Here is a 12814-nt window from a genome sequence, read left to right on the forward strand (position 1 = left end):
CACTCGATCAAACCAAATTTGTTATTCCAATGTGTTTAAGCATGTGAATCCATGTGTGCTGTTTGTTCAAATGACGTATTTTATTTTATCTTATTTTTATTTTGACTTACAAATGATACAAGTGATTAGCTATATTTCATTTTCTGATACTATTGGACTTTCTTTTCGGGCAAGTAAAATTCATGTTCAGGCAAGTATTCTGCAACAATTTAAAAATCTGCTTGCCCGACTGGGCACGTGGTAAAAAAATTAATGTAGCACCCTGCATTAGTATAGACAAGAATCAATGATCAACAAGAATATCTTCACAATTTATATTTTCAATTTTGATGATTACAACGTGACAAAAATTCTTCAAACATTACAACGTACCTTGTCAGTATCAATTAAGGCCTTCTCCTCATAAAGAAGTGGGGATATCAAAATTATATTCAATTTTGCTCTCATTTTGTAATGACTAAAAAATAAAAGTTGCTGTGTCACAGCATTCCTGTCACACATTTTCTATCATAATCTCAAACGAGACAAATTTCGGTTAACTCAAAAGTGTGAAAACTGGTACATTTGAAGACCATCCTACCACTACAAAAATCAAGATTAAGAAAAAAATAAATAGATCAAAATGAACGTAATAAAGCAGATCCAGGGTTGCCCTAGTATCTCATTACAAGACAAGTTAAAATATGGCATCAAGTATACCCTTTCAAACTACTAGTAGGCTTTAGTTTCAACAGTTTGCTAACAAGCCTCTTTCTTGCTTTCTTTTTTTATCTACCTACTCCCACGACTCAGTTTACAACAAGCATGACATAGAGGGAAATATTTCTGTCTAGGAGTAAGACGTGAAATCACACTATTACTTCATATGAGACGTATAAGCTGACTTTTATTTTTTGACCCTGTATGTTGCAGAAATGTATAATTTGAACATAATTATGTGGGAGACAACCTTGTTGAAATGTGTGGGAGATGAAAGCACACATGCCAAATGTTCAAATAGCGGCAATGCAAGTACGTAGGCCTACATCACAGATGCCCACAGAAGCACAAGACAATGCCCTCAACGAAACCCACATATGAAATCTGAGTAATTTTAATAGCAGTCCTACAAAATTTCGATAATTCCACGCATGTCAGTGAATCACGAGGGTATTGCCAGTCAACAAGTGCTCAAAAATAGATGACCGAGAAAAAACTTGTTTGCTTTTCCATTTTTTCTTGTCTTCTTCTTCTTCTTCTTCCTTGGGAACGTTCAGAGTTCACTAGTTACTCTCGTGCCACCAGTACAAGTTGAGGTACCAGCACGAAAGGCTCCCAAAGGCCATCCACACAAGAGGTAACATTTGAAGGCAGTAATAACTAGATTACGAGAGATGCTGGTACATAGATCCCTGTACACATGTAGCAGCACTTGCTGTAATCTGAGATGGGGTACGTGTGACTCCTAACACTACACATGCTTTCCGAGGCCAGTACATCACATTACATACAACATACAAAACAGACGACGCACACAATGGCAACTGTTCCTAAAAACTTCATTTCTCTTTTCCATCCGTTTTTCCTCTCTCTCCCTCTTTCTTCCTTCCTCATTCTTCTCCCAACCCCCCCCCCCCCCAATTTCTTTCCCACTCCCTCTCTTTCTCATAATGCACTGACAGTATGCACAACAGTAATTCAGTGTCTTTATTGCAGTTTGAAGCACGTATTACATGTATTTCCTTCGCGCACACAACCCACAAATGGCCCTAGCAGACCACAATATCTGCCCCGGACTCGGCAAATTTTCAAATCCCTTCTGCCCGTGGGCTACGGGGAGGAAAGGAAAAGAGAGAGAAAAAAAAAATACAAGGGCTCCTTGCCACAGATGGAGAAAGAGAGAAAACGAGCGACGATGACGCTAGAAAAGGCTCAGCCCGATGCAAACAACATCACGAAACGATAGCCAAACAGCGATCATGAACTCTTGACCCGCGAAAACCACAGGCAAAACAGAGAGACAGAGAGGGGAAGGGGAAAAAAATGCATAATTCCAAGCAGAGAAAATTAGGTCCAGGTTAAGCACTTACACCATAAATGGGAAAAATGCATCAACAATGTCTACGTGATAAGGAGAGTCTAAATGGAATATAGATGTAGAATTTATGAATTGCTTGAATGCAGTAACTACGGCTTTCATACCTCATCAGGCTGAATATTTAAAAAAGATATAAAATGACTTGAGCTACAACAGAAGTACAACTATATTATACACAGATGGACTTTGATACAACAAAACACTTGCAATAAGAGTAGTGCTTTGCCAACAATGTCATAGAATTACAAATTAACTGAAAGTCTACAGACAAGATGAAAATGTGACACTGCTACTGTAGGTGCACTTCCTTTTCAGTTCATGCAATGGTCCCTTTCTAATGAACTACTTAGTAATCCTCAATGGTTATAAGCAACTTGAAGACATTCATGTCATTTATACGGCCTTGGTAGGGCCTACTTGACGTCCACTACCCCTATGAATCATTAAATTAATCACATAATGTGATAATATTGATACAACAAATAAGTTAATGTCGCTAAAATTTGATAATCTGGACAGTAAATTGAAAATGCAATTGAGAACATATCATCTCTGTATCAAAGAAAGCTGAAATTTTTTTGTCAAACTCCAAAAGTATCAGCTCTGGTATTAGTAAGGCCTGGCCATTTTTCCCCTTTCCTTGATCAAGTCATTCAGTCTTAATGGCTAGCTAATCTGAGGGTAGGCAGTTATTTGTTGTTATTACCACTACATTTCACCGATTCATCTGGATGGTAAAAGCATTTGGCAAATCAGCATCTGGGAGAGACGTATTTTGTGTTCATGCCCGATCACAATCCATGACAGCACAAAATGGCAAATGAGGTCACTATGGTCAAGCACGTATGGTCAACCACCACCGCCTGTCCATCTGAATCAGCTGCAAGTGGTCAGTCAGCTCTGAGATTCTGTACTCAGTATAGAATGCATTATACAGGCATGCACGCTGGACAGATATATTTAATAATTTTGAGACATGAGGGGGGAAAATATACAATAATTTATAGTTAACATTGTTTATAAAATTGGCATCGCAAACTTATTTCACAAATTAGACAAGAATTTGTATCTATGCTTTAATCCATGGAATGTCAGATGGATCCATGTGATGTGTGGTATTTGGTACCTCAAATAAAAATGTGCTACTTCTTTGAATTATCTTTTTTTTAATGCTATACACGAGGTTGTTTTTTTTTTAGGGCTAAAGTAATATTCAGTGCTTTATTGCAAGCATATTTTATTATATTAGTGATCTTAACAAAGCAAGAAATGAAATCTATTGAGTCAAATAAATCCTGCAATCTAATTATTTTTTTTTCTCTCTGATTATAGTATCAAACAGTAAAATACTAATGCCCTGCCCCAATAGTGGCCATATAGGCATTTGTTCATGCATGTGCTGCTTGAAAGCAGCAGCAGCACCACCACCAGTACTACTGCACTTCGCATTATTAGCCTACAGATGAAAATAGGAAATCACAGGCCAAGTTTGTGGATTAAAAAGATCTCTTTCTGATATAATAATAATAATAATAATAATAATAATAATAATAATAATAATAATAATAATAATAATAATAATAATAATAATAGACTTTTATAGAGCGCCTTTTCCACTGGATAAAGCGCTATGACATGTCATCCCTCGTCGCCATAGGAGATAAAATATATACAAAATACCAGGCAGCAACAGTACAAGTCGCTGCCTAAAATTACTACAGCACTTACAGAAAAAATAAAAGTTATATATTATCATTACTGTAATTACTTTACACACATCATAATAGGGATGAATTGGTATCAGGATTGTTAATGCCAATCACCAAAATTTTACCAACATGATACATTGTAGCACTGAGTAACTGTACATCTTAAGGCATTGAGATGGCACCACACAATACCATTGCCCCATGTACATAATGGTATTCCGGGCTGCAGCATGCCACATAATATAAGGCAGTACAGCTTTTGTTTTCAAACATTCACAATGAAATTGTATGTTGGCAAAATGTCTAACTTTCTCAGGACAGGACCTCTATTTCAATATGTCATATGGACTGTATACAAACAGTCACTGGTAGTACTGACACATATATATGTGTGTAGTTCAAGTGAAAATCCATTCAGATATTATGTTGCTCTGTATGAAAACAGAAAATTTAGAAATTTAGATTAGTGAAAATTGGGCGGGGGGGGGGGGGAGGGGTGGGGATCAGACAATCAGTTGGCAACTCTATGTGATTTAGGTGTTCAGCAGTGCTTCAGTCAAATTTTTTAAAACAAAAATTAACCTGTTCTAATTTTTTTCCAAAGAAAATTTTCTTCAGACCTGTTCTTGGTACATAATAGCATAACATTATATGTTTGCCTGCACTCCTCTGTGGGAAGTTCTGTCTTTGCCTGAATATTTGAGAAAATGAAAGTCAGTGAAATTTTGAGTTCAAAATGAAGCATTCTTCAACACCTTCGTTAACAGAGTTGCTAGTATTTCTTATTCTCTAAACTTTTATCATTCATAACTTTTTTAATTTGTTGATATATTTTCCAAAATGTTCACTGATTCAGTCCTCTGATTTTTCTGTTTTCATACAAAGAAACACATACTGCGGTATCAAGATGGAATTTCCTAGTAGTGTGTGGCCCCAATTATCATCTTTGCATATCAACCTATCCTAAATTTTACATGCTACGACATCATGAGATTAAGTCTCTGATTATTGTGGGTAACTTATTTGTGTACAATGTCAGTGGCACTTGGGATAGTGGCCCTGGAAGGGTTAAACTGCATAATGGGAAGGGTGATTGAGTAGGAACCCACCATTAGAATCACACACTGACTGGCACAGATTTTGCATTTTGAGGCCACCATACTTGCCGTTCACTCTGCTGAGCTCGATCAAGATGATGTTCGTGTAACAACGAGAATCAAAATGAAGTGTCACAATGCACATGGCCAAAAAGGAAACATATACACTTCCTTTTAACTTGATCGTGATGTGAAAATTTCATTGCTCAAACAGACGAAATATACTAAAAAAGCGGACGATTGTCAGTCATTTTGTCCATGCTTCATTGTAATGCCTCACTAATGGGCTGGTGATGGGCTGGTGTTCCACCGAGAAACCCGAAGTTAACGCTGAGCCTAGACAGACTTTGGCAGTAAAACGAGCCTGCCCAAACACGCCTACATGTATGTACACCTAAAGAATCATTGATTACTGCCTAGCACGGCATATGCCTCTAATTACCATATCAATTCCCTAAATTGTTGATTATCATCAGCAGACATATCATACTAATGTAGCCTATTTATATACAGGTTTTTTTTTTTTTTGTTAATACACTCTCTCTCTCTCTCTCTCACTTCCACCTAGTAACTCTGTGTGTGGATAAAACTGCCATTGCTTGTCATAATTGACAGAACAATGCAAGCATACTCTAAACACAGTAACCTAATCACAGAAATGATATTGACAGTCACCCCAAGCTACAATCTTAGGGTCAATTCCCGGAACCTGACATCTGTAGGACAGATTACAAGGGTCAGACATCTTACACAGGTTGCAGCAGCATTACCACCGGGCAGGTATATATTTATATTGCAGATGAGGTAAAATAAATAGTGTATGATTAATTTGTAGCATTATAAGGTTTAGAAAAAAAGAAGAAAACCAAAATATGTCTGTCCAGATCTTGTATGAGGCAGCCCAACCACAATATTATGTATGTGTACATAACACTCGAGCCCAGCTAAAGAAAAAATGCACCAATGTTCACAGATAGGTTACCCCTGTCTTGCAGCTAAACATACTCGGCGAGGAACATGAACCGCGAATGTGACACTGGTGTCATTTCACCGGCTTTCACATTACACGACTCCAGCATACATGGCATTGTATGGCCTGTCATGACCGATAACAATGTTTTCGAAAGAAGGGGGTAGGAAACCCTAAAATGAAATGACAAAAAAAAAATGAAAATAAAAAAGGCCAAAATTGATAAGGTATTGGGGGGGGGGGGGGGGGGGAGTGTTTCTCTCGAGACAGACCAGTACTGGGATACTGAATGAGCCCAAATTGACAGCAGACGAAAAGTCTGATCGGCTGGCGGCCAGAGCCGCGAGTCTGGTCAGGGAGGGAATGCCGTATTCCAGACAAATCGTCAATTCACGTTCCAATTACAGGAGGCCATCTCGCGACTGACCCTGCCGGCTTTGCGACAAGCAATACAAGCACTCCAACAGCCAGCAGCTATCAGAGTCACTGGCTGGTGTTAATTCAGCACCAAATAAAAAAACCCACATTCCTCTGACCTGCTGCTATCATTGTTATTGCTGAGGTCACACAGTTTCATGTCCACTTTTTTACATTTCCTTTCAAAGAGTTCAGTTTTGGATCTATTCAACTTCTTGCAGCAAATGAATTGAGTTGGGGGGGGGGGGGGTAAAGGGGTGGAAATGATTGTGGGATTTCACAGTCTTTGTTGTACTATGAAGAGGACCTGGGCTCACTCCCGATCCTTTTCATCTGTTTATGCAGACAAAATCCCTGCCAAAATAAATCCATCCCTCTCTTCCCCCACGTTTGCCCTTAGCAGGAGAGTCAATCTCGCCGGAGTAGAGTGAGGCGCTCTGGCGACGAGGCGGCAGATAACATTGCCATGGTTACAAATAAGCAACGATGTAAGATATTTGAAAGAAAAATGATAATGCAAAACCAGGTTAGAAATCTGACAGGTTGGGTGTTTGTGTGTAAAGGCAGGACAGAAAGACTTGCTGTACAGCTAACCTGTAGGAGAAGGGGGGTGAGGGTGAACGCTTTGGACAGCAGCGTGTGGTGGGGAGAGGGAGGGCCACTGAGCTGGCTGGCAGATCGTTGGGGCAGTGAAATGGGGTCGTATGGCAAGAGCAACAAACACATACCAATAGTTTAACAAGAATGTGCCGAGTGACAGGTATGAATGATGGAAAAATTGGCTGGTGAATGGTGAATTCTTTGGCTACTTGCACTCTAGATCTCTCTCTCACTCTCGCACTCTTCCCATGTCTGAAACACATAGAGCACATTGCCAGTGTGTGTCACACTGTGCATTACTGCTTTGACGACAAAGACCCAACTTTATGAATCATCTATCAACTATTCCCCAATAAGGGAAAAATATTTCCTCAGGAAGTCATAAAGTAGGTGTTTGTATGAGGTATACGTTTACTTTCATCATCGTGATCAATGACACATAAAATAACTACACACACTACCACCTCTAACCCTACAATTACTCCATATTCATAAAATTACTCCCTAACAAAAACAAAATAATAAAAAACCCAACAAGACACGACAGAATGAAAATAGGCCTACTAGTAGAAGTAGAAGTAGCATTGGTGGCAATTAGTAAAAGTAGAAATACACTATGTACTACTACTACTAGTAGTAGTAGTAGTAGTAGAAGCTCAGTACAAGTTGTAGTAGTAGTAGCAGTAGTAGTAGTAGTAGCAGTGTGAATGCTAAAGCAACAGGGCAATTAAAGCTAACCCACTGACAGCATGGGTACCTTAGAAATCGGAGTTTTTGATACAAGCCACCTATCTGATCATAAAATACAAAGTATAAATGTCACTTTGTACCAAGCAAGACTAGCATAGGATTTGGCTTGACACTATGCTAGATAGAGATACCATACTGGATTTGACCACAAAAAAAAAAAAAAAAAAAAAAAATGTTTACGACTGAGTTTCTTTGATACAGTTAATGGAAGACTTGGCCACTGACTACAACTGTAAACATGGAATAATGTATAGTGTGGAACCTTTCATGAATGTCACACTGTGCTAAATTAGTTTTTCTTTTTTTTTCAAATCAATATTTGGGGAATTATGAAATAAGTTGAGAAATGCTTTCATGTGCAAAACAGTATGCACATGAAATATACTGAATGGGTACGACCGACATTCTTCATGACTAAGTTCCAGTCTTAGAGTCACGTTTCTTTGTTTATTCCTCTCCACTTTACGGAAGAGGAGATAATATTTGTTTAATAGACCCTTTAGTTACTGATATTGAGGGTGTTGATTCTCATCCCCCCCCCCTTTTTTTTTTTTTGGGGGGGGGGGGGGGGCTATCAGTCAACAGGAAAGATGAGAGTATTAATACAATTCCATCACCTATGACAGGTACTGTACCTCCATATAGCATATAAATAACATCTGTAAATGTTGGCCAAAACTGACATATCTTTCAGCTCTGAAATCAGTGCAACTGAAGAATTTAAATGAATTTAAGCAGATAAATGCAATTGTCATTTGATGTGTTTTTTAAAAGTAAGGTCATCATAAAAAAGAGAAAAATTACATCATTTTAATGACACTGCACTCATGACACTCAAACAAGAAATATTTCTTGGCTATATTATCAGAATCATCACATATTTTCTACTTATTTTCCTTGTTTTTCTACAGCTTCAATCTCAAATATCCAAAGTGGATAAAAATGGATGTATCGGCTTTTGCATTTAAACTCTTCAATAGCTACATTAGAAATTCAAAATAGCAAATCTACACAAAAATACACTGATGCTACTTATCATCAACAACAAAAACATTTAGATAAAAAAGAATCCCAGTTTGACAGGCACTTATTTCTGAAATAACTTTTAAGAGCAACCCTCTTTATTGACAAAAGAAAACACACAGAAAACCTTGTATCAATCAGTTTCCTATAGAATGTCATTATTTCCAAGAGATTTTGCAGTAATTTGCAGTAAATACTGTAGGCCTACTGCAAAATCAATTGCATTTGAGATACCTTTTTATGGATCTGATGCAAAATAGTGAATGGGTACGCTGGCTGGGATATAGCAATATCAAGCTGACATCATATGGGCACTTTGTTCTTATCAAAGGCAAATTATCAAATTAAGGACCAATACTTCCAAGAAATGCTAGACAAAAATAAGCATGAAGGAGTACACATATGCTGCCGTTCCTTTTTTTTTTCCGACACAAATTTCAGTTGTACATGTGAGAGACCTGTGATCAAAACATCGTATCTTTCATTCTTTGCACATTTTGCCTCAATAAATCAAAGCGTATTGATAACGCAATGGACTGGTATGTACACACCTGTCAAGATTGCTACAATCTTTTCATTTCAATCGCCACATTTATTTATGGTTGTCAGTTTAATGACCTAGACATACTAGCTCTAAAACCCTGCAGTAATCGAGCAAGTCCGTAAGAAGACAAAACCCCTTTCCAATCTTCAAATGAACCACATAGCATGATAAAGGAAAGAGGCAGAATATTTACACAGAAATTCATGAAGCTTGTCAAGTGTAAAAGAAATAGTACATGTCATGTGTGATTGAACATTGACACTCATGAACATGGCTAAATGCACCATCACAGATTGTGGATATCATGAGAACTTCACCATAATAGCAACATTTCAATGCAATAAATTTCCTACTATTTATTTCTACAGGACTGTTGTTACACTGACAATCTTTTTACTTTGTTTATCACCAGGTCTCCATTCTCATCATTACATACAAAATTAGCTTATATTGCAAGATGTCATTTGTGATGCATACATCTAAATCCACTACCAATTTACACACACATACACACACACACACAATTACAAACAGATATGATTTCACAGTCTACAGTTTTGGGGTCGCGGGCAACATAACATTTTATCAAAAAAAAAATTCAGTATCGATATTACATGTTATCTGTGACTGAGTTTTAGTTCATTTAATTCTTAAAATTTCACAAATTGAATAGCTTGTGGATTCCATTAATGTCAAAACTGTATGATTTGAATGAAAGGACAATGAAACACAAAATTGCTCTGTAAACACAACATTCTATCACAAAATACCTGATTCCTGCCCTTGTTTACACAGTTAAAGTATCTACAAACCAAATATTGTCAAAAAAGATTTTGACTCTTTTTTTCCTTCTCCGTTATAAAATATCCCACGCATACATCATGGACAACTGAATTTTCATCTCAAACAAATGTAACATCTCTTACAATAGCATTGAAACATAGCATAGTATGCATACTCAGATTATGAAATAAGGAAAACATGTATTCGTATGAGGTACATTGTTCACATCTACAGGTCACATTTATCAATCGTATGTACACGTAACCTTTACAAAATCTGCCCAGGTTGTGACTACCGTTGAAACATGTGAAGAAAGGCAGTGACATTGTGTTTACACACCAATTGCACAATAGCATGGCCTGTGAAATACAACACTGTGCGCAGGCACACAATAAAGACGCACTCTCATATTCAATACTTGATACACAATATGGAACGACTTCATCAGTTAGCACACCATGCTGGTATTCAGGTAATGATAGACAAAAACAAAATACAAGGGTCCTTCCTATTTCTTTTCATGCAATATGATCTGCAACATATGTGCCACTGATAATCTTTCCGTCACTCTTGTCTTCCCCTGAGCTTACACTCTTCCTCATCCTTTTATACTGTACGCATTGCTTCATCTCATATGTTTCCTACTCTTTTTAGCACTTAGAAGGGAATATTTTCAAGATTATGACACAGTCAGATACCATAATATTATGACAAGTCATGGGAGGGTTTAAGAGAGCATAGATCAGAGATGATTCAGACCGGTATAAAGGTAAGAAATGGTAAGATTCCTACCTTGATCGTTTCGGGGGCGGATGCACTGTCTCCTCGATTTTCGAGTAATCCCCTTCTTGGGACGAGTGGGATGACACCGAGGGAATCGGGTCCACTGGCATTGTAAGGAGGATGATGTAAATCCCGTAAAAGGAGATAAATGGGAAAAACAAGATTTGTAAAGAAAACACACCAGGTACACAAATGTGCAGCACTTCTGCGATTAATGGCCTATTTGTATCAAACTTTGTGTATCAAAAATTTGGCACGATGATGAACGAGTAGGACTGGGATGGCACAAATGAACACTTCACAATGGTTCCTTCTTCACTAATCCAGTGATGAGACTGTCGCTTTGTACTTGAAGTGGATGGCCGCCATCGAACTAAATCATTTCTCCCCTGAATATTTCTTTGGCACTTACAAATGCACTTATCTCTTCTCTCCCTGCGCTCGCTCGCAGATGTGATGAAGTCGAATGCTTGGAATGTGTTACCAAAATATCTGTAAACAAAACACGGGAGCGAGGGGTGGGGAAACTTGATGCTGGGGTTAAAAGTTGATCATTGCATGGTAAAGGACTTGGAGGTTGCAGTTTTTATCCACGGGAACATTGAATTGCCGCTAACAACAAAAACACAGAGCAGCCTGGCCCAAACGGAAGATACAAAAACACGCTCCTTCTATTTCTCTCTCCTCTCTACGCACAGAAGTGGCAGCTTTGTTATAGGAATGTGCATGTCACGAGTAGCTTGGTTCCAAGGTGAAGTGATAATTTTTCATTCATACTTCTGTTATTTTAGTCAAATCACACAAAAAGTGCCCTTTGAGGAGGGGGGAGGGGCACATTTGTCTGAACTTGCCTCAGTCAAGAGGTCAATTTTGTTTTGTCATGCGCCGTTTGTGTGTCAACAGTGGCCGTAATGCCATTCTGCACATCACGAATGTTCCTGCTCCTGGCGGGTAAACATCTCAGAGAGGAATACGAAGCGGGATCTGATCTTGCCGGCAAGCACGCAGAAACATGGAAGAGTGTGATCCAAATTATGTCGTGCAGTTCTGGGTTCCCATTCACAGATCTCTCTGTCCGAGGCAGCCACAAATGACAAAGATATCAGAGTAACTCTCCTCCAAGGTTTCGCTACAATTCCAACTGCAAGGCTTTCTTTCCGCAATACTGGCTCGATTGTTGCTCATCCACCATACACAACGATATCAGTGAAAAAAAAAAGAGGGAGGGACAGAGAAAGGAGAGAAAGGAGAAGAAAAAAAAAAGAAATAAAAAATGATGGAAAGGGAAAAAGGAGTCAGAGAAGTGTGTCTAAGTGCTGCAATGATTGAAGGTTGAGAAAACAGACTGAGGAGGTAAATTGGCTGTGAAGACGTGACTGAGCTTTGTGCGTTTCACGCTAGCCCAGGCCGGCTGAATGCGTGCACAAAGACCCACGGAGCCGCCCGCAGGGGGGACAATAAGACCTGTGTAGCAGCCCTGAGCCCCAGCGTTCGGGCAGGTGTTCCAGCCGGCGCTGCGCTGACTGTCCCTGCTCTCGGCGGCCTGCAGACAGTCCAGCGGGCTGGAGGGAAGTTGTGGTCACCTTCCTCTCACTCACTCCCCCACACAGCAGGGCTTCAGACTGAAGATTCCTCCCCCTCTATACCTGCTCGAGCAGCCAGAGCAGGGCAAATGGTACAGAAAAATGGAAAAAGGTGATCTCTTACATGTATCAAATGCACATTCCTGTAATCATCCTTGTAATCCTAAATTACAGCCGGTTGTGTCGTAGTAACAAAAATGCGGGGCAAAAACTTGAACTGGTGCTCGGCAAATACTCCACGCGTTAGCCAGCAATCAGTGCTGGAACCACACAGCTGTCGCCAGTAAATACTAGAGTCGTCCTGGGTGATGATAGATTCTGACTGGATGTGAGTAGGGAGACACAGATTATGTGTATATGGAAGTCAGTTGGTGATTTGCGACCCAATCAATCACAGGAGCTGAAGTCAGTTTGATCCATGGGAGTAGAGCAGGTGGTGGCAACGTGCCTCGTCGATCCCTGCCTTGTAGCACACGAG

At 39.1% G+C, this 12814-nt stretch overlaps 1 long non-coding RNA gene across 1 annotated transcript in view; it reads right to left on the reverse strand.

The window, feature by feature from the left end:
- Positions 1-10485: 10485 nt before the first annotated feature.
- Positions 10486-12814, reverse strand: part of LOC139736162 (uncharacterized) — a 134222-nt gene continuing 131893 nt past the window's right edge. The window contains exon 4 of the long non-coding RNA XR_011711240.1: positions 10486-10856. This is a non-coding gene — a long non-coding RNA (uncharacterized lncRNA). The remainder of the gene's footprint in view (positions 10857-12814) is intronic.

The sequence above is a fragment of the Diadema antillarum genome, unplaced genomic scaffold (genome assembly GCF_040938485.1).
Source record: "Diadema antillarum isolate AM-2024a unplaced genomic scaffold, OU_Dant_1.0 seq00000633_RagTag, whole genome shotgun sequence".
NCBI classification, from domain to species: Eukaryota; Metazoa; Echinodermata; class Echinoidea; order Diadematoida; family Diadematidae; genus Diadema; species Diadema antillarum.